The sequence below is a fragment of the Salmo salar genome, unplaced genomic scaffold, assembly GCF_905237065.1.
Source record: "Salmo salar unplaced genomic scaffold, Ssal_v3.1, whole genome shotgun sequence".
Taxonomy (NCBI): Eukaryota; Metazoa; Chordata; class Actinopteri; order Salmoniformes; family Salmonidae; genus Salmo; species Salmo salar.
This window is the reverse complement of record NW_025550804.1, coordinates 172,501-194,532: the sequence shown is the minus strand read 5'-3', so window position 1 is coordinate 194,532 and position 22,032 is coordinate 172,501. Positions and strand designations below refer to the sequence as shown.

Sequence of the window (22,032 nt, the reverse complement as noted above, 5' to 3'; positions counted from 1 at the left end):
GGGACCCGGGAGGCCGTTTAGGGACCCGGGAGGCCGTTTAGGGACCCGGGAGGCCGTTTAGGGACCAGGGGCCGTTTAGGGACCAGGGAGGGATCGATGGATACAGTCACCTTAGATCTAGAAAGCAGCCCCCGTCCCCGTCCTCCAAACCACCTACTCTCTCACCACTATAAGCCAGCTAACAAGCTGGGGTCAGGGCCAATTGTCTCTGCCTGTGACTGTGTGAGGTGTGTCCGCGTGGGCAGGCCATCCATACGTGTGAGGACTACAGAGAGCAGAGTAGAGGACACAGCTCAGCGCCAGCAGGGGGCAGCTGTCATTTGGACCCTCCGGTGCTCCTGTGGCCGACATGCTGAGCTAGGAGATGAGAAACTAACAGGTAGCGCTAACCCCAATACCTCTCATACCCCAGAAACAGCTAGCGCTAAGGCTAACTCCTCTCACTGTCTCTCATCCCCCATAAAGATGAACAGCTAGCACTAAGGCTAACTCCTCTCACTGTCTCTCATCCCCCATAAAGATGAACAGCTAGCACTAAGGCTAACCCCTCTCACTGTCTCTCATCCCCCATAAAGATGAACAGCTAGCACTAAGGCTAACCCCTCTCACCCCCCATAAAGATGAACAGCTAGCACTAAGGCTAACTCCTCTCACCCCCCATAAAGATGAACAGCTAGCACTAAGGCTAACCCCTCTCACTGTCTCTCATCCCCCATAAAGATGAACAGCTAGCACTAAGGCTAACCCCTCTCACTGTCTCTCATCCCCCATAAAGATGAACAGCTAGCACTAAGGCTAACTCCTCTCACCCCCCATAAAGATGAACAGCTAGCGCTAAGGCTAACCCCTCTCACTGTCTCTCATCCCCCATAAAGATGAACAGCTAGCACTAAGGCTAACCCCTCTCACTGTCTCTCATCCCCCATAAAGATGAACAGCTAGCACTAAGGCTAATCCCTCTCACTGTCTCTCATCCCCCATAAAGATGAACAGCTAGCACTAAGGCTAACTCCTCTCATCCCCCCATAACACTAACCCCGCTCACTACGTCTCTCATCCCCTGCCGCCTTGCCTTGCCGCCCCGCCGTTCGCTATGATCAATAGTCATTCAGGAAGACTGTACTTAAGTCTGCAGACCTCTTTCATCTTCATTTAAAAGCAGAGAAAGCGAAGAGTCAGAGAGGAGAGAGAGGAGAGAGAGGAGGCCCGCTGAGCCAGAGGTTCTTTAGAAGAGGCTGCTCTCCTCTCTCGCTGCCCCGTCGCTCAGTGATCGCTAGCTCTGCTGATATGACATTTATCTTTCATTTCTCTCAGTAGTAAAGCACACCTGGGTGGATAAACCGAAAGAGGGAGGGAGGGAGGGAGGGAGGGAGGGAGGGAGGGAGGGAGGGAGGGAGGGAGGGAGGGAGGGAGGGAGGGAGGGAGGGAGGGAGGGAGGGACTAGGCACTAGGATCTATTTCTGCTGTTGGCTGGTAGAAAGACTAAGAGGGAAGAACTTTAGGGAGAGTCCAACTCCTGGTGGTTTTCTGAGGTGATGTCATGACCAAGGGTTGAGAGAGGGCCGGTCGATACCGATGGGGATCAAATGCCTTCATGGGATAGAAGTCTAAGTACAATTGTTCCTGGTGTTGCATTATGGGGCCTAGGCAGCGGCAGGGAGAAGCAGATCTTAGCATCGTCCTATCTAGTGGAACAGTTTGTAGTTCTGCAGTAGGGAAAGTCAAGGCAGTGAAGTAGAGGCAGGAAACAGCCAGGCGTGTCTATCTGAGGATCTCATGCTTGTTAACTGCAGTTGTATAATACGTTTAGGGAAATGACTGACTGAACTGAATCCACTCAGGGAGGGGTGTTATGGGTAAATATAAGACATGTCAGCCTTGTTTTGTCATTGTATCAAGAGCTTAAGTGAAATTGCATCAGATAAACAATAGAATCGAAAACAAACATTGAAATCACATTAAATTTTCCCCCAGAGACCAACGCCAACAATACAACTATTTAAAACATCATCCAGCCTTTCAAAAGAGCAACGTTACGTTTTTCATCAAGCGTCTATTTTAAAGAAGGGTTACTCTCTGGATTCTCAGAATCATCAACTTTTATATAAAGTACATAACATGGAGTACACCTGGACGACTCTTTCATATAAAATCAATACATGGATATTATCACAAGGTCATTTCTATATTCAATATTGTGCCTGGTTGTATGTCCCCTTAATAAACATCAATGTCCCATGTTATGTTAAACCCACTATATCATGAATAATGCATTTCAATTCAATATACAATCCCAGTCATGTCAACCCCCAGGCTTAGAAGAAAACAGCTGGTAAATTCATTGCAGTAGGACTTTCAATGTGTGTAGATTGCAGATTGCTTTACAGATTGATTATTCTATTTTCCATGGAGCTTTAGTGTGTCCCCTAAATGGCACTCTACTCCCTATATAGGGCACTACTTTTAACCAGAGCCCCTATGGGTCCTGGACTAAAGTCATGCACTGTATAGGGAATAGGGTGTGATTTGGGAAGCACCCTTTAGTTATCCTTGGCAGTTCCAGAACCACAGGAATGTCACCGTCGTTTGGTGGAGTTGTAGAATATGCAAAAACACCCTGGAACATTTACATAAGATGACTGGTGTAACTGAAAGAAGGCGTGGTCTAGTTAACTGCCATCCAGCACCTGTCCCATCTCAGCCCCTTATTATTAGTCAACAGACCTTGTTGTTTGCCGGCGTGCCTGACTGACTGTAGTCCAACCAATATCAATATGAGAAAGACTCTTCTGGAACACAGAAGGCACACCTCACACACGGACTCACTTCCTCAAATATTAGACCTTGTTAGGTCATGTTTAGAAATCCCTCATAGTAGTAAACACGGTTGGCAGAGTAAATACTGGAGTAGACGCAGTAGATTAAAGAACATTCAACAACCGGCCTCAGAGCAACAACAACAACAACAACCGGCCTCAGAGCAACAACAACAACAACCGGCCTCAGAGCAACAACAACAACAACCGGCCTCAGAGCAACAACAATAACAACCGGCCTCAGAGCAACAACAACAACAACCGGCCTCAGAGCAGCAACAACGACAACCGGCCTCAGAGCAGCAACAACAACAACCGGCCTCAGAGCAGCAACAACAACAACCGGCCTCAGAGCAGCAACAACAACAACAACCGGCCTCAGAGCAGCAACAACAACAACCGGCCTCAGAGCAGCAACAACAACAACCGGCCTCAGAGCAGCAACAACAACAACCGGCCTCAGAGCAGCAACAACAACAACCGGCCTCAGAGCAACAACAACAACAACCGGCCTCAGAGCAACAACAACAACAACAACCGGCCTCAGAGCAACAACAACAACAACAACCGGCCTCAGAGCAACAACAACAACCGGCCTCAGAGCAGCAACAATAACAACCGGCCTCAGAGCAGCAACAATAACAACCGGCCTCAGAGCAACAACAACAACAACAACCGGCCTCAGAGCAACAACAACAACAACAACCGGCCTCAGAGCAACAACAACAACAACCGGCCTCAGAGCAACAACAACAACAACCGGCCTCAGAGCAACAACAACAACCGGCCTCAGAGCAGCAACAACAACCGGCCTCAGAGCAACAACAACAACAACCGGCCTCAGAGCAGCAACAACAACAACCGGCCTCAGATCAACAACAACAACCGGCCTCAGAGCAGCAACAACAACAACCGGCCTCAGAGCAGCAACAACAACCGGCCTCAGAGCAACAACAACAACAACCGGCCTCAGAGCAGCAACAACAACAACCGGCCTCAGAGCAGCAACAACAACCGGCCTCAGAGCAGCAACAACAACAACCGGCCTCAGAGCAACAACAACAACAACAACCGGCCTCAGAGCAACAACAACAACCGGCCTCAGAGCAACAACAACAACCGGCCTCAGAGCAACAACAACAACCGGCCTCAGAGCAACAACAACAACAACCGGCCTCAGAGCAGCAACAACAACCGGCCTCAGAGCAACAACAACAACCGGCCTCAGAGCAGCAACAACAACCGGCCTCAGAGCAGCAACAACAACCGGCCTCAGAGCAACAACAACAACCGGCCTCAGAGCAACAACAACCGGCCTCAGAGCAGCAACAACAACAACCGGCCTCAGAGCAACAACAACAACAACCGGCCTCAGAGCAGCAACAACAACAACCGGCCTCAGAGCAGCAACAACAACAACCGGCCTCAGAGCAGCAACAACAACCGGCCTCAGAGCAACAACAACAACCGGCCTCAGAGCAACAACAACAACCGGCCTCAGAGCAGCAACAACAACAACCGGCCTCAGAGCAGCAACAACAACAACCGGCCTCAGAGCAACAACAACAACCGGCCTCAGAGCAACAACAACAACAACACCGGTCTCAGAGCAACAACAACAACCGGCCTCAGAGCAACAACAACAACCGGCCTCAGAGCAGCAACAACAACAACCGGCCTCAGAGCAGCAACAACAACCGGCCTCAGAGCAGCAACAACAACAACCGGCCTCAGAGCAGCAACAACAACAACCGGCCTCAGAGCAGCAACAACAACCGGCCTCAGAGCAGCAACAACAACCGGCCTCAGAGCAGCAACAACAACCGGCCTCAGAGCAGCAACAACAACCGGCCTCAGAGCAGCAACAACAACCGGCCTCAGAGCAGCAACAACAACCGGCCTCAGAGCAGCAACAACAACAACCGGCCTCAGATCAACAACAACAACAACAACCGGCCTCAGAGCAGCAACAACAACCGGCCTCAGAGCAACAACAACAACAACCGGCCTCAGAGGTCTTTCAGTCAGCCGTCTCGAGCAGAATTGGTATCCATTCCGTTTCAACTCCAGTCAGTTTAATTGGAAATGAATCAATTTCCTAATAGGGATGTAACTCAATTCCTGAATGGACTAGAATTGAGTCCAACTGTGGTCTACAGTCTAATGTGTAGGACAGAACTTTGTGTAACTGCCATGTTGTCTAAACCCCCTCCACCACACATACATACCACAAGGGAGAGATGGAGGAGACTTACCCCGATGATGCTGAGTCCTTTAAGGTAGTCCATCCTGGGCTGGGCCTGGGGAACACATCCAGCCACCACCACCTTCTTATCCTGCTCCTGGGCCTTCCTGACAGAGACACGACGGGGGGTTAATACAGGGAGGACCAACGATGGCTAAGGAAAGTCACTTTTTTGGGCTGTTTTCTTTAGCACGTACTACTTTTGACCAGGGCCCATAGAGTACCACAGTATGAGTCATAATACCCATAAAACCTAGCGGTCAAACATGGAAATGGTTCCAATCGTTTTTCCACCATAAATTCTCCCCGTAGGGGATTTTAGAAACACTTAAAATAAGGGCTGTGTTTCGTGAAGGCTTACCCTGGCGTGACGTTTTGATAACCACGTAAATCTCTCTAGGACAAGGTGACTTTTATCAATGAAAAAATGAAATAGTGGAAAAACTATTGTTTGACCGCTAGGTATTATGGGTATTATGACCACACCACTGTGTGGCTCTAGAGGGCACTATGTAAGGAATAGGGTGCCATTTGGGACATATCTAACATCTACAGCCTGTCTGTCATTCAATAGCAGACCATTCTCCAACATCACAACATTATTGACACCTGCTGAAATACAAAACACACTGTCTATGGTCCTTCTGTTCTGAAGGTGTTGAAGAAATCATTTCCTTGACTTTTTCTGTCTAGAACAGGGGATCATCAACTAGATTCAGCCACGGGCTTGTTTTTCTTGTGCAGTTAGTCAGGGGACCAGAACATAATTACAGATAATTTGTAAGACTGCAAATTAACCGCAAGAAGCCCAAACAGATATAATGATTTCAAACCTTGTACATAATCACATCTCTATTATCCATGGGAATACTTTGGAACAGATTTCCTAAATTAAAATCCCTTGGAGATGATTTGCTGGTGTTTTTAGTATTTTATGTCATAAACATTATTAAAAACTTGAGGGGACAAATAAAATCCACCGCAGGCAACCAGAACCCCATCTAACTACTGTTTCTATTGAGGCCTGCTGAAACAAGCTGCCCATCTAACTACTGTTTCTATTGAGGCCTGCTGAAACAGGCTGCCCATCTAACTACTGTTTCTATTGAGGCCTGCTGAAACAAGCTGCCCATCTAACTACTGTTTCTATTGAGGCCTGCTGAAACAAGCTGCCCATCTAACTACTGTTTCTATTGAGGCCTGCTGAAACAAGCTGCCCATCTAACTACTGTTTCTATTGAGGCCTGCTGAAACAAGCTGCCCATCTAACTACTGTTTCTATTGAGGCCTGCTGAAACAAGCTGCTCATCTAACTACTGTTTCTATTGAGGCCTGTGAAACAAGCTGCCCATCTAACTACTGTTTCTATTGAGGCCTGCTGAAACAAGCTGCCCATCTAACTACTGTTTCTATTGAGGCCTGCTGAAACAAGCTGCTCATCTAACTACTGTTTCTATTGAGGCCTGCTGAAACAAGCTGCCCATCTAACTACTGTTTCTATTGAGGCCTGCTGAAACAAGCTGCTCATCTAACTACTGTTTCTATTGAGGCCTGCTGAAACAAGCTGCTCATCTAACTACTGTTTCTATTGAGGCCTGTGAAACAAGCTGCCCATCTAACTACTGTTTCTATTGAGGCCTGCTGAAACAAGCTGCCCATCTAACTACTGTTTCTATTGAGGCCTGCTGAAACAGGCTGCCCATCTAACTACTGTTTCTACTGAGGCCTGCTGAAACAGGCTGCCCATCTAACTACTGTTTCTATTGAGGCCTGCTGAAACAAGCTGCCCATCTAACTACTGTTTCTATTGAGGCCTGCTGAAACAAGCTGTCCATCTAACTACTGTTTCTATTGAGGCCTGCTGAAACAAGCTGCCCATCTAACTACTGTTTCTATTGAGGCCTGCTGAAACAAGCTGCCCATCTAACTACTGTTTCTATTGAGGCCTGCTGAAACAAGCTGCCCATCTAACTACTGTTTCTATTGAGGCCTGCTGAAACAAGCTGCCCATCTAACTACTGTTTCTATTGAAACCAGTTCCCAAATTGATTAACATCTCAAAATACTTCAGAAAACTAACCACTCTTTCAGATGCATCAATAGGCCTAAATTACATCCTACAGTAGAGCTGAATCAGTCACAGACATCCTACAGTAGAGCTGAATCAGTCACATACATCCTACAGTAGAGCTGAATCAGTCACAGACATCCTACAGTAGAGCTGAATCAGTCACAGACATCCTACAGTAGAGCTGAATCAGTCACAGACATCCTACAGTAGAGCTGAATCAGTCACAGACATCCTACAGTAGAGCTGAATCAGTCACAGACATCCTACGGTAGAGCTGAATCAGTCACAGACATCCTACGGTAGAGCTGAATCAGTCACAGACATCCTACGGTAGAGCTGAATCAGTCACAGACATCCTACGGTAGAGCTGAATCAGTCACAGACATCCTACGGTAGAGCTGAATCAGTCACAGACATCCTACGGTAGAGCTGAATCAGTCACAGACATCCTACAGTAGAGCTGAATCAGTCACAGACATCCTACGGTAGAGCTGAATCAGTCACAGACATCCTACGGTAGAGCTGAATCAGTCACAGACATCCTACGGTAGAGCTGAATCAGTCACAGACATCCTACGGTAGAGCTGAATCAGTCACAGACATCCTACGGTAGAGCTGAATCAGTCACAGACATCCTACAGTAGAGCTGAATCAGTCACAGACATCCTACGGTAGAGCTGAATCAGTCACAGACATCCTACAGTAGAGCTGAATCAGTCACAGACATCCTACGGTAGAGCTGAATCAGTCACAGACATCCTACGGTAGAGCTGAATCAGTCACAGACATCCTACGGTAGAGCTGAATCAGTCACAGACATCCTACAGTAGAGCTGAATCAGTCACAGACATCCTACAGTAGAGCTGAATCAGTCACAGACATCCTACAGTAGAGCTGAATCAGTCACAGACATCCTACGGTAGAGCTGAATCAGTCACAGACATCCTACGGTAGAGCTGAATCAGTCACAGACATCCTACAGTAGAGCTGAATCAGTCACAGACATCCTACGGTAGAGCTGAATCAGTCACAGACATCCTACAGTAGAGCTGAATCAGTCACAGACATCCTACGGTAGAGCTGAATCAGTCACAGACATCCTACAGTAGAGCTGAATCAGTCACAGACATCCTACAGTAGAGCTGAATCAGTCACAGACATCCTACGGTAGAGCTGAATCAGTCACAGACATGTTAAAGTAATAAGCACAAAATGAAGGTGGCATCACAAGTGCATACTGACCAGTAGGACTGTTCCTGTCTGTACTAGATAACCAGGTCTCTAATCCACTCTGGTGATTGGTCAGTAGGGCTGTTCCTGTCTGTACTAGATAACCAGGTCTCTAATCCACTCTGGTGATTGGTCAGTAGGACTGTTCCTGTCTGTACTAGATAACCAGGTCTATAATCCACTCTGGTGATTGGTCAGTAGGACTGTTCCTGTCTGTACTAGATAACCAGGTCTCTAATCCACTCTGGTGATTGGTCAGTAGGACTGTTCCTGTCTGTACTAGATAACCAGGTCTCTAATCCACTCTGGTGATTGGTCAGTAGGACTGTTCCTGTCTGTACTAGATAACCAGGTCTCTAATCCACTCTGGTGATTGGTCAGTAGGACTGTTCCTGTCTGTACTAGATAACCAGGTCTCTAATCCACTCTGGTGATTGGTCAGTAGGACTGTTCCTGTCTGTACTAGATAACCAGGTCTCTAATCCACTCTGGTGATTGGTCAGTAGGACTGTTCCTGTCTGTACTAGATAACCAGGTCTGTAATCCACTCTGGTGATTGGTCAGTAGGACTGTTCCTGTCTGTACTAGATAACCAGGTCTGTAATCCACTCTGGTGATTGGTCAGTAGGACTGTTCCTGTCTGTACTAGATAACCAGGTCTCTAATCCACTCTGGTGATTGGTCAGTAGGGCTGTTCCTGTCTGTACTAGATAACCAGGTCTATAATCCACTCTGGTGATTGGTCAGTAGGACTGTTCCTGTCTGTACTAGATAACCAGGTCTCTAATCCACTCTGGTGATTGGTCAGTAGGACTGTTCCTGTCTGTACTAGATAACCAGGTCTATAATCCACTCTGGTGATTGGTCAGTAGGACTGTTCCTGTCTGTACTAGATAACCAGGTCTATAATCCACTCTGGTGATTGGTCAGTAGGACTGTTCCTGTCTGTACTAGATAACCAGGTCTGTAATCCACTCTGGTGATTGGTCAGTAGGACTGTTCCTGTCTGTACTAGATAACCAGGTCTGTAATCCACTCTGGTGATTGGTCAGTAGGACTGTTCCTGTCTGTACTAGATAACCAGGTCTCTAATCCACTCTGGTGATTGGTCAGTAGGACTGTTCCTGTCTGTACTAGATAACCAGGTCTATAATCCACTCTGGTGATTGGTCAGTAGGACTGTTCCTGTCTGTACTAGATAACCAGGTCTATAATCCACTCTGGTGATTGGTCAGTAGGACTGTTCCTGTCTGTACTAGATAACCAGGTCTGTAATCCACTCTGGTGATTGGTCAGTAGGACTGTTCCTGTCTGTACTAGATAACCAGGTCTCTAATCCACTCTGGTGATTGGTCAGTAGGGCTGTTCCTGTCTGTACTAGATAACCAGGTCTATAATCCACTCTGGTGATTGGTCAGTAGGACTGTTCCTGTCTGTACTAGATAACCAGGTCTCTAATCCACTCTGGTGATTGGTCAGTAGGACTGTTCCTGTCTGTACTAGATAACCAGGTCTATAATCCACTCTGGTGATTGGTCAGTAGGACTGTTCCTGTCTGTACTAGATAACCAGGTCTATAATCCACTCTGGTGATTGGTCAGTAGGACTGTTCCTGTCTGTACTAGATAACCAGGTCTCTAATCCACTCTGGTGATTGGTCAGTAGGACTGTTCCTGTCTGTACTAGATAACCAGGTCTATAATCCACTCTGGTGATTGGTCAGTAGGACTGTTCCTGTCTGTACTAGATAACCAGGTCTGTAATCCACTCTGGTGATTGGTCAGTAGGACTGTTCCTGTCTGTACTAGATAACCAGGTCTCTAATCCACTCTGGTGATTGGTCAGTAGGACTGTTCCTGTCTGTACTAGATAACCAGGTCTATAATCCACTCTGGTGATTGGTCAGTAAGGCTGTTTCCTGTCTACTCTATCCACGGAGCCACAGTGTCACCAATGAGGATGGTTACATATTATCCTCTTTACTATCAACTTCATTATGAGAGCGTTGATGGGCACTTAACCTCAACCTTTAAGATGTTGAAATGTAAAGGTCAGGTGTTAGTCAGGCGTTTGAGTGGCCCATTTCCATCTGGCTGGCTGGGTAATGTGCTTAATACCTAGGAGAAAGAGGTGGATGAGGAGGAAGGGGACAGGGAGGAGGACCAGGGGAGAGGGAGGTGGTGGAGGAGGAGGAAGGTGGTGGAGGAGGGGGAAGGGGACAGGGAGGTGGTGGAGGAGGACCAGGGGAGAGGGAGGAGGTGGATGAGGAGGAAGGGGACAGGGAGGTGGTGGAGGAGGAGGGGGAGGTGGTGGAGTTGCAGGAGAGGGAGAGAGAGAGGGCAGAAGGAGCAGGAGGTAGTGAGGTGGTGGAGGAGGGAGAGAGAGAGGGCAGAAGGAGCAGGAGGTAGTGAGGTGGTGGAGGAGGGGGAGAGAGAGGACAGAAGGAGCAGGAGGTAGTGAGGTGGTGGAGGAGGACCAGAAGGAGCGGTGGAGAGGGAGGTGCTGGAGGAGGACCAGAAGGAGCGGTGGAGAGGGAGGTGCTGGCTGGATGACTGGCTGGCTGGCTAACTGGCTGGCTGGATGACTGGCTGTACCACAGGGGAGAGGAAATGCCAGCTCTGGGTTCAAATACAATTAGAAAATCTATCAAATCGCCTCTCAGAGTTTCCTTCAGTAAGTCCACCAGAACATTTCTCCTTTAGTATGCTTAATACCAGAAGATATGTCATTTTGGGACTGTTCTATTGGTCAACTGTGCCAGGCGAGCTCAATCAAGCACAGATAAATGATATGAAATGATTTGAAAACAGTATTGAAAGCCAGCTCTGTCTGACAGCTGTAGAAAAGACATCTGGTCCTGCTGTCCACAAAAACTCACAACTCAATGGGCTTCCTGTACTGAGACAGCAGCAAGACATCTCCACACTGAAGACTGAAACGGGACAGTAGAATCAGATGTGTTTCCATCCTGTACTGAGACAGCAGCAAGACATCACACTGAAGACTGAAACGGGACAGTAGAATCAGATGTGTTTCCATCCTGTACTGAGACAGCAGCAAGACATCTCCACACTGAAGACTGAAACGGGACAGTAGAATCAGATGTGTTTCCATCCTGTACTGAGACAGCAGCAAGACATCTCCACACTGAAGACTGAAACGGGACAGAGTAGAATCAGATGTGTTTCCATCCTGTACCACAACACTCAAACATCTCTCCACACAGAAGACTGAAACGGGACAGAGTAGAATCAGATGTGTTTCCATCCTGTACCACAACACTCAAACATCTCTACACACAGAAGACTGAAACGGGACAGAGTAGAATCAGATGTGTTTCCATCCTGTACCACAACACTCAAACATCTCTCCACACAGAAGACTGAAACGGGACAGTAGAATCAGATGTGTTTCCATCCTGTACCACAACACTCAAACATCTCTCCACACTGAAGACTGAAACGGGACAGTAGAATCAGATATGTTTCCATCCTGTACCACAACACTCAAACATCTCTACACACAGAAGACTGAAACGGGACAGAGTAGAATCAGATGTGTTTCCATCCTGTACCACAACACTCAAACATCTCTCCACACTGAAGACTGAAACGGGACAGAGTAGAATCAGATGTGTTTCCATCCTGTACCACAACACTCAAACATCTCTCCACACAGAAGACTGAAACGGGACAGAGTAGAATCAGATGTGTTTCCATCCTGTACCACAACACTCAAACATCTCTCCACACAGAAGACTGAAACGGGACAGAGTAGAATCAGATGTGTTTCCATCCTGTACCACAACACTCAAACATCTCTCCACACAGAAGACTGAAACGGGACAGTAGAATCAGATGTGTTTCCATCCTGTACCACAACACTCAAACATCTCTCCACACAGAAGACTGAAACGGGACAGTAGAATCAGATGTGTTTCCATCCCGTACCACAACACTCAAACATCTCTACATACAGAAGACTGAAACGGGACAGAGTAGAATCAGATGTGTTTCCATCCTGTACCACAACACTCAAACATCTCTCCACACAGAAGACTGAAACGGGACAGAGTAGAATCAGATGTGTTTCCATCCTGTACCACAACACTCAAACATCTCTACATACAGAAGACTGAAACGGGACAGAGTAGAATCAGATGTGTTTCCATCCCGTACCACAACACTCAAACATCTCTACATACAGAAGACTGAAACGGGACAGAGTAGAATCAGATGTGTTTCCATCCTGTACCACAACACTCAAACATCTCTACATACAGAAGACTGAAACGGGACAGAGTAGAATCAGATGTGTTTCCATCCTGTACCACAACACTCAAACATCTCTCCACACAGAAGACTGAAACGGGACAGAGTAGAATCAGATGTGTTTCCATCCTGTACCACAACACTCAAACATCTCTACACACAGAAGGATCTGTGCCAGGTTTTCTTTTTGTCTGGTGATCAAACAAGTTGCTTCTGTTGCACTTAAAGTAGCATAAGATCAGGAAATGGGGTATGAAAACACACTGCTGTACATATACAGTCCAATACTGTTCCAGTGTGCTGACAGTCAGTGAACCTAAATCCAAAGAGACATTTTTGTCCGACCTAATTTTGCGTGATTTGTAAATCAAGTCAGAGGTAAAATTCCAGGATGTACATTCAGGTATCATCACGTGTTCTACTGTACATGATGTGTCTTGGCCCTGTCCGTTCAGGGTCCGTTCAGGGTGGAGGGACTGCAGGCTAGATCAACACAGCTTGGCATGGCAGTCACAAAGATGGGATGTCTGGGAGTTTTTAAAAATCAGTCAGCAGGTCAGACTCAACAGATCAGGAGCGATGTGCCAGACAGACAGGGAGGGAGAGGAGGGAGGCAGGGAGGGAGAGCAGGGAGGGAGAGCAGGGAGGGAGAGCAGGGAGGGAGAGCAATGAGGAAGGGAGAGCAGGGAGGCAGGGAGAGAGAGCAGGGAGGCAGGGGAGGGAGAGCAGGGAGGGGGAGGCAGGGGAGGGAGAGCAGGGAGGGAGAGCAGGGAGGGAGAGCAGGGAGGAAGAGCAGGGAGGGAGAGCAGGGAGGCAGGGAGGGAGAGCAGGGAGGGAGGGAGAGAGAGCAGGGAGGAAGAGCAGGGGAGGGAGAGCAGGGAGGAAGAGCAGGGAGGGAGAGCAGGGAGGAAGAGCAGGGAGGGAGAGCAGGGAGGGAGAGCAGGGAGGCAGGGAGAGAGAGCAGGGAGGCAGAGCAGGGAGGCAGAGCAGGGAGGCAGAGCAGGGAGGTAGAGCAGGGAGGTAGAGCAGGGAGGGAGAGCAGGGAGGCAGAGCAGGGAGGGAGAGCAGGGAGGGAGAGCAGGGAGGCAGGGAGAGAGAGCAGGGAGGCAGAGCAGGGAGGCAGAGCAGGGAGGTAGAGCAGGGAGGTAGAGCAGGGAGGGAGAGCAGGGAGGCAGAGCAGGGAGGGAGAGCAGGGAGGGGAGGGAGGTAGAGCAGGGAGGTAGAGCAGGGAGGTAGAGCAGGGAGGCAGAGCAGGGAGGGAGGGAGAGCAGGGAGGAAGAGCAGGGAGGGAGAGCAGGGAGGCAGGGAGAGAGAGCAGGGAGGCAGAGCAGGGAGGCAGAGCAGGGAGGTAGAGCAGGGAGGCAGAGCAGGGAGGCAGAGCAGGGAGGGAGAGCAGGGAGGCAGGGAGAGAGAGAGCAGGGAGGCAGAGCAGGGAGGCAGAGCAGGGAGGGAGAGCAGGGAGGGAGAGCAGGGAGGCAGGGAGAGAGAGCAGGGAGGCAGAGCAGGGAGGCAGAGCAGGGAGGTAGAGCAGGGAGGTAGAGCAGGGAGGGAGAGCAGGGAGGCAGAGCAGGGAGGGAGAGCAGGGAGGGAGGGAGGTAGAGCAGGGAGGTAGAGCAGGGAGGTAGAGCAGGGAGGCAGAGCAGGGAGGGAGGGAGAGCAGGGAGGAAGAGCAGGGAGGGAGAGCAGGGAGGAAGAGCAGGGAGGGAGTGCAGGGAGGCAGGGAGAGAGAGCAGGGAGGCAGAGCAGGGAGGCAGAGCAGGGAGGTAGAGCAGGGAGGTAGAGCAGGGAGGGAGAGCAGGGAGGGAGAGCAGGGAGGCAGGGAGAGAGAGCAGGGAGGCAGAGCAGGGAGGCAGAGCAGGGAGGTAGAGCAGGGAGGTAGAGCAGGGAGGGAGAGCAGGGAGGCAGAGCAGGGAGGGAGAGCAGGGAGGGAGGGAGGTAGAGCAGGGAGGTAAAGCAGGGAGGCAGAGCAGGGAGGGAGGGAGAGCAGGGAGGAAGAGCAGGGAGGGAGAGCAGGGAGGCAGGGAGAGAGAGCAGGGAGGCAGAGCAGGGAGGCAGAGCAGGGAGGGAGGGAGGGAGGTAGAGCAGGGAGGTAGAGCAGGGAGGCAGAGCAGGGAGGCAGAGCAGGGAGGTAGGGAGGGAGAGCAGGGAGGGAGGGAGGGAGGTAGAGCAGGGAGGCAGAGCAGGGAGGGAGAGCAGGGAGGTAGAGCAGGGAGGGAGAGCAGGGAGGGAGAGCAGGGAGGGAGACACCAGTTTTGGTACAGGTACAGCAGACTAGCACACTACCTACAGTAACATCCATTTATTCAGCCGATACTCGGGAAGTCAAATATCTATACAAGACTGTGATATGTAACTATCTATTTCCCCAACACTTGAGGGGAGGAGGCACCGCCTGCAGAACTGAACCGGGTTCAAGAGATCTCCACCTGATCTCAGAGGACATCTGCTGGCGCCCGGGTCACTGGTGTGCAGCGAAGCTGAACCAATCGCCCGAGCCCTGCCTCCCATCCAACCCTGGCATGAGCCGACGTGATTGGCTTTCCCCTGGGGTGTCTGGGCGAAAGCTCATCCACGTCGCGCCTGATTCACTGTGTCACCACGGCCGGGCGCCGAGCGCATTAGGGCGCCGTTTGTCAGGAGCGTTACTGAATAATGCAGGCGTGATGTAGCTCGTAATGGCAGGGTCCTGAACAACGAGGCCTTTTTAAAAACAGGGTGTCACAACGGACTTGTAGAGATGAGCATCTTTTTAAGTGGCTGTTCTCCTCAGAGGAGACTCACGGACTGACTCAGGAGACAGGTCAGTGACAGTCCTGCTCTCCACTCAGGAGACAGGTCAGTGACAGTCCTGCTCTCCACTCAGGAGACAGGTCAGTGACAGTCCAGCTCTCCACTCAGGAGACAGGTCAGTGACAGTCCTGCTCTCCACTCAGGAGACAGGTCAGTGACAGTCCTGCTCTCCACTCAGGAGACAGGTCAGTGACAGTCCAGCTCTCCACTCAGGAGACAGGTCAGTGACAGTCCAGCTCTCCACTCAGGAGACACGTCAGTGACAGTCCTGCTCTCCACTCAGGAGACAGGTCAGTGACAGTCCCGCTCTCCACTCAGGAGACAGGTCAGTGACAGTCCTGCTCTCCACTCAGGAGACAGGTCAGTGACAGTCCAGCTCTCCACTCAGGAGACCAAGGGCCATTTACACGTCACCCTGAGGAAGGAAGGGCCATTTACACGCCACCCTGAGGAAGGAAGGGCCATTTACACGTCACCCTGAGGAAGGAAGGGCCATTTACACGCCACCCTGAGGAAGGAAGGGCCATTTACACGTCACCCTGAGGAAGGAAGGGCCATTTACACGTCACCCTGAGGAAGGAAGGGCCATTTACACGTCACCCTGAGGAAGGAAGGGCAGAGAATCAAACTGGTTTGTTGACATTAGTAGCCAGCTAAGTAAAAAGGAGATCAGATGGATGTGTGATGACTGAGGGTTCTGAGGACTGCCGTTCCTAATCTGACTGAATAATAACTGACAGTCTACCTCAACGTTTCCCCTCACATCCCCTGAGATGGAGGACTCATTATGGAAGATTTATAAACAGACTGAACTCCAACTCAAAAGCCTCTAGTAAACCAGACACACACACACACACACACACACACACACACACACACACACACACACACACACACACACACACACACACACACACACACACCACGCAGTCCTACCATCTCTCCTCTAACCTTCATATAGTCCTACCATCTCTCCTCTAACCTTCATATAGTCCTACCATCTCTCCTCTAACCTTCATATAGTCCTACCATCTCTCCTCTAACCTTCATATAGTCCTACCATCTCTCCTCTAACCTTCATATAGTCCTACCATCTCTCCTCTAACCTTCATATAGTCCTACCATCTCTCCTCTAACCTTCATATAGTCCTACCATCTCTCCTCTAACCTTCATATAGTCCTACCATCTCTCCTCTAACCTTCATATAGTCCTACCATCTCTCCTCTAACCTTCATATAGTCCTACCATCTCTCCTCTAACCTTCATATAGTCCTACCATCTCTCCTCTAACCTTCATATAGTCCTACCATCTCTCCTCTAACCTTCATATAGTCCTACCATCTCTCCTCTAACCTTCATATAGACCTACCATCTCTCCTCTAACCTTCATATAGTCCTACCATCTCTCCTCTAACCTTCATATAGTCCTACCATCTCTCCTCTAAACTTCATATAGTCCTACCATCTCTCCTCTAACCTTCATATAGTCCTACCATCTCTCCTCTAACCTTCATATAGTCCTACCATCTCTCCTCTAATCTTCATATAGTCCTACCATCTCTCCTCTAACCTTCATATAGTCCTACCATCTCTCCTCTAAACTTCATATAGTCCTACCATCTCTCCTCTAACCTTCATATAGTCCTACCATCTCTCCTCTAACCTTCATATAGTCCTACCATCTCTCCTCTAATCTTCATATAGTCCTACCATCTCTCCTCTAACCTTCATATAGTCCTACCATCTCTCCTCTAACCTTCATATAGACCTACCATCTCTCCTCTAACCTTCATATAGTCCTACCATCTCTCCTGTACACCTTCATATAGTCCTACCAACTCTCCTCTAACCTTCATATAGTCCTACCATCTCTCCTCTAACCTTCATATAGTCCTACCATCTCTCCTCTAACCTTCATATAGTCCTACCATCTCTCCTCTAACCTTCATATAGTCCTACCATCTCTCCTCTAACCTTCATATAGTCCTACCATCTCTCCTCTAACCTTCATATAGTCCTACCATCTCTCCTCTAACCTTCATATAGTCCTACCATCTCTCCTCTAACCTTCATATAGTCCTACCATCTCTCCTCTAACCTTCATATAGTCCTACCATCTCTCCTCTAACCTTCATATAGTCCTACCATCTCTCCTCTAACCTTCATATAGTCCTACCATCTCTCCTCTAACCTTCATATAGTCCTACCATCTCTCCTCTAACCTTCATATAGTCCTACCATCTCTCCTCTAACCTTCATATAGTCCTACCATCTCTCCTCTAACCTTCATATAGTCCTACCATCTCTCCTCTAACCTTCATATAGTCCTACCATCTCTCCTCTAACCTTCATATAGTCCTACCATCTCTCCTCTAACCTTCATATAGTCCTACCATCTCTCCTCTAACCTTCATATAGTCCTACCATCTCTCCTCTAACCTTCATATAGTCCTACCATCTCTCCTCTAACCTTCATATAGTCCTACCATCTCTCCTCTAACCTTCATATAGTCCTACCATCTCTCCTCTAACCTTCATATAGTCCTACCATCTCTCCTCTAACCTTCATATAGTCCTACCATCTCTCCTCTAACCTTCATATAGTCCTACCATCTCTCCTCTAACCTTCATATAGTCCTACCATCTCTCCTCTAACCTTCATATAGTCCTACCATCTCTCCTCTAACCTTCATATAGTCCTACCATCTCTCCTCTAACCTTCATATAGTCCTACCATCTCTCCACTAACCTTCATATAGTCCTACCATCTCTCCTCTAACCTTCATATAGTCCTACCATCTCTCCTCTAACCTTCATATAGTCCTACCATCTCTCCTCTAACCTTCATATAGTCCTACCATCTCTCCTCTAATCTTCATATAGTCCTACCATCTCTCCTCTAACCTTCATATAGTCCTACCATCTCTCCTCTAACCTTCATATAGTCCTACCATCTCTCCTCTAACCTTCATATAGTCCTACCATCTCTCCTCTAACGTTCTTATAGACCTACCATCTCTCCTCTAACCTTCATATAGTCCTACCATCTCTCCTCTAACCTTCATATAGTCCTACCATCTCTCCTCTAACCTTCATATAGTCCTACCATCTCTCCTCTAAACTTCATATAGTCCTACCATCTCTCCTCTAACCTTCATATAGTCCTACCATCTCTCCTCTAACGTTCTTATAGACCTACCATCTCTCCTCTAACCTTCATATAGTCCTACCTCTACAGGTTAAAACATATCGTTATGAACTGCGTGATGATATGTAATCATCTCTGACCATAAACCAGTCAGCCATCCTAACATAAAACCTTCCATGACCTTCCATATTGTAAACCCTGGTCTCTGCTCTCGACCGCAGCAGAGCATTGCCATTAACAAAGCAACAGGACTATCAGCCTGATCTCTTGGCACAAACACAACACCGGTATACCATCTGTTGATTGTTGATGTGCAACACAGGGCTGATCTCCATCTCGGAGGTTCAGTATGGTGTGTAAACACACACAGGGTTATAAACACACAGCTTTACCTGTATACTCAGGGAAGAGAGGTCAGGGCTTTGTGGTTAAGGTCACCTTTCCCTGACCTTAGGTTACTTAAGGTATCACAACTGTCAGGGCTGCTGATGAAGGCTGGTTGGACCATTAAGTGTGTTACTAACAAGTGAGAACAGTCTTCAGGGCTTTGTGGTTAAACAGGGACATTAGGCGGTGGAGATTATAGGCCCTAGTCACCTTTTATTTACCTCAGGTTACATAACAGATCCCAGTATACCAGAAAGAACAAAGCTGAGAGCAACATGTTTTACAATTCAAGAAGTACTTCTTCAGAGGTGGAGGCCATGCAGGTTGTCTTCATGGTCATGTAGCAGTAGAGAAGGGTTTGTAATGGCTGTAGGTATGTATCCATGCAGGTTGTCTTCAGGGTCATGGAGCAGTAGAGAAGGGTTTGTAATGGCTGTAGGTATGTATCCATGCAGGTTGTCTTCAGGGTCATGTAGCAGTAGAGAAGGGTTTGTAATGGCTGTAGGTATGTATCCATGCAGGTTGTCTTCAGGGTCATGTAGCAGTAGAGAAGGGTTTGTAATGGCTGTAGGTATGTATCCATGCAGGTTGTCTTCAGGGTCATGGAGCAGTAGAGAAGGGTTTGTAATGGCTGTAGGTATGTATCCATGCAGGTTGTCTTCATGGTCATGTAGCAGTAGAGAAGGGTTTGTAATGGCTGTAGGTATGTATCCATGCAGGTTGTCTTCATGGTCATGTAGCAGTAGAGAAGGGTTTGTAATGGCTGTAGGTATGTATCCATGCAGGTTGTCTTCAGGGTCATGTAGCAGTAGAGAAGGGTTTGTAATGGCTGTAGGTATGTATCCATGCAGGTTGTCTTCAGGGTCATGTAGCAGTAGAGAAGGGTTTGTAATGGCTGTAGGTATGTCTCCATGTTCTTATCATCTCCATGTCCATATCCTCCCTCCGTTCTTATCCTCCCTCTGTTCTTATCCTCCCTCTGTTCTTATCCTCCCTCCGTTCTTATCCTCCCTCTGTTCTTATCCTCCCTCTGTTCTTATCCTCCCTCCGTTCTTATCCTCCCTCCGTTCTTATCCTCCCTCCGTTCTTATCCTCCCTCTGTGCTTATCCTCCCTCTGTGCTTATCCTCCCTCTGTTCTTATCCTCCCTCCGTGCTTATCCTCCCTCCGTTCTTATCCTCCCTCTGTTCTTATCCTCCCTCTGTGCTTATCCTCCCTCTGTTCTTATCCTCCCTCTGTTCTTATCCTCCCTCCGTTCTTATCCTCCCTCTGTTCTTATCCTCCCTCTGTTCTTATCCTCCCTCCGTTCTTATCCTCCCTCTGTGCTTATCCTCCCTCTGTTCTTATCCTCCCTCTGTGCTTATCCTCCCTCTGTGCTTATCCTCCCTCTGTGCTTATCCTCCCTCTGTGCTTATCCTCCCTCTGTTCTTATCCTCCCTCCGTTCTTATCCTCCCTCTGTGCTTATCCTCCCTCTGTTCTTATCCTCCCTCTGTTCTTATCCTCCCTCTGTGCTTATCCTCCCTCTGTGCTTATCCTCCCTCTGTTCTTATCCTCCCTCTGTTCTTATCCTCCCTCTGTTCTTATCCTCCCTCTGTGCTTATCCTCCCTCTGTGCTTATCCTCCCTCTGTGCTTATCCTCCCTCTGTTCTTATCCTCCCTCTGTTCTTATCCTCCCTCTGTTCTTATCCTCCCTCTGTTCTTATCCTCCCTCTGTTCTTATCCTCCCTCTGTGCTTATCCTCCCTCTGTGCTTATCCTCCCTCTGTTCTTATCCTCCCTCTGTTCTTATCCTCCCTCTGTGCTTATCCTCCCTCTGTCCTCCCTCTGTTCTTATCCTCCCTCTGTGCTTATCCTCCCTCTGTCCTCCCTCTGTTCTTATCCTCCCTCTGTTCTTATCCTCCCTCTGTCCTCCCTCTGTTCTTGTCCTCCTTCTGTTCTTATCCTCTCCATGTCCATCTCCTCCCTCTGTGGAGATGGAGGGCCAAGACCAGGTCACAGTGCCAGATCTCTGGTCTGGAGGACGACTCCCATCAACTGATCTGACGATGTTTCACCTTTTACATAGATCTGGATGATGGAACTCAGTCCATGTTTCACCAGAATACAGACAGCTTTGCTTAGACGCAAAAGTAGTCGAAACAGATACAATTCACCCGATTAAAAAGATGCAACATTCAGTTACAACAGAAAAACAGCAAGGACGATGAGCACTGATTGATTTTATAAGGGTATGAATAAAATCAAAGAGCTTTTATAATGAAATGTGTTCAAGTTCATCTACTTCCTCTGTTTCTCTCTCTTTCTGTCCCTCACTCTCTCCCCCTCATCCTCTCGTCTCTCATCCTCTCTTTATCCCTCCCTCTTTCAATAACAGGTGGCATTGTAATGTATTCATAGGCCACGCACTGCATTCAGGCAAACATCACATCTACTGTACACAGGCTAGCGAACGAGGCCAAACATCACATCTCCTACTGTACACAGGCTAGCTAACGAGGCCAAACATCACATCTCCTACTGTATACAGGCTAGCTAACGAGGCCAAACATCACATCTCCTACTGTACACAGGCTAGCTAACGAGGCCAAACATCACATCTCCTACTGTACACAGGCTAGCTAACGAGGCCAAACATCACATCTCCTACCGTACACAGGCTAGCTAACGAGGCCAAACATCACATCTACTGTACACAGGCTAGCTAACGAGACCAAACATCACATCTCCTACTGTACACAGGCTAGCTAACGAGGCCAAACATCACATCTCCTACTGTACACAGGCTAGCGAACGAGGCCACACATCACATCTCCTACTGTACACAGGCTAGCTAACGAGGCCAAACATCACATCTCCTACTGTACACAGGCTAGCTAACGAGGCCAAACATCACATCTCCTACCGTACACAGGCTAGCTAACGAGGCCAAACATCACATCTACTGTACACAGGCTAGCTAACGAGACCAAACATCACATCTCCTACTGTACACAGGCTAGCTAACGAGGCCAAACATCACATCTCCTACCGTACACAGGCTAGCTAACGAGGCCAAACATCACATCTCCTACCGT

General features: G+C 48.5%; 1 long non-coding RNA gene across 1 annotated transcript in view; it reads right to left on the bottom strand.

The window, feature by feature from the left end:
• LOC123740020 (uncharacterized) overlaps positions 1-22,032 on the bottom strand; it is a 122,917-nt gene that overhangs the window by 17,643 nt on the left and 83,242 nt on the right. Inside the window, exon 2 of the long non-coding RNA XR_006768107.1 lies at positions 5,072-5,168. This is a non-coding gene — a long non-coding RNA (uncharacterized lncRNA). The remainder of the gene's footprint in view (positions 1-5,071; positions 5,169-22,032) is intronic.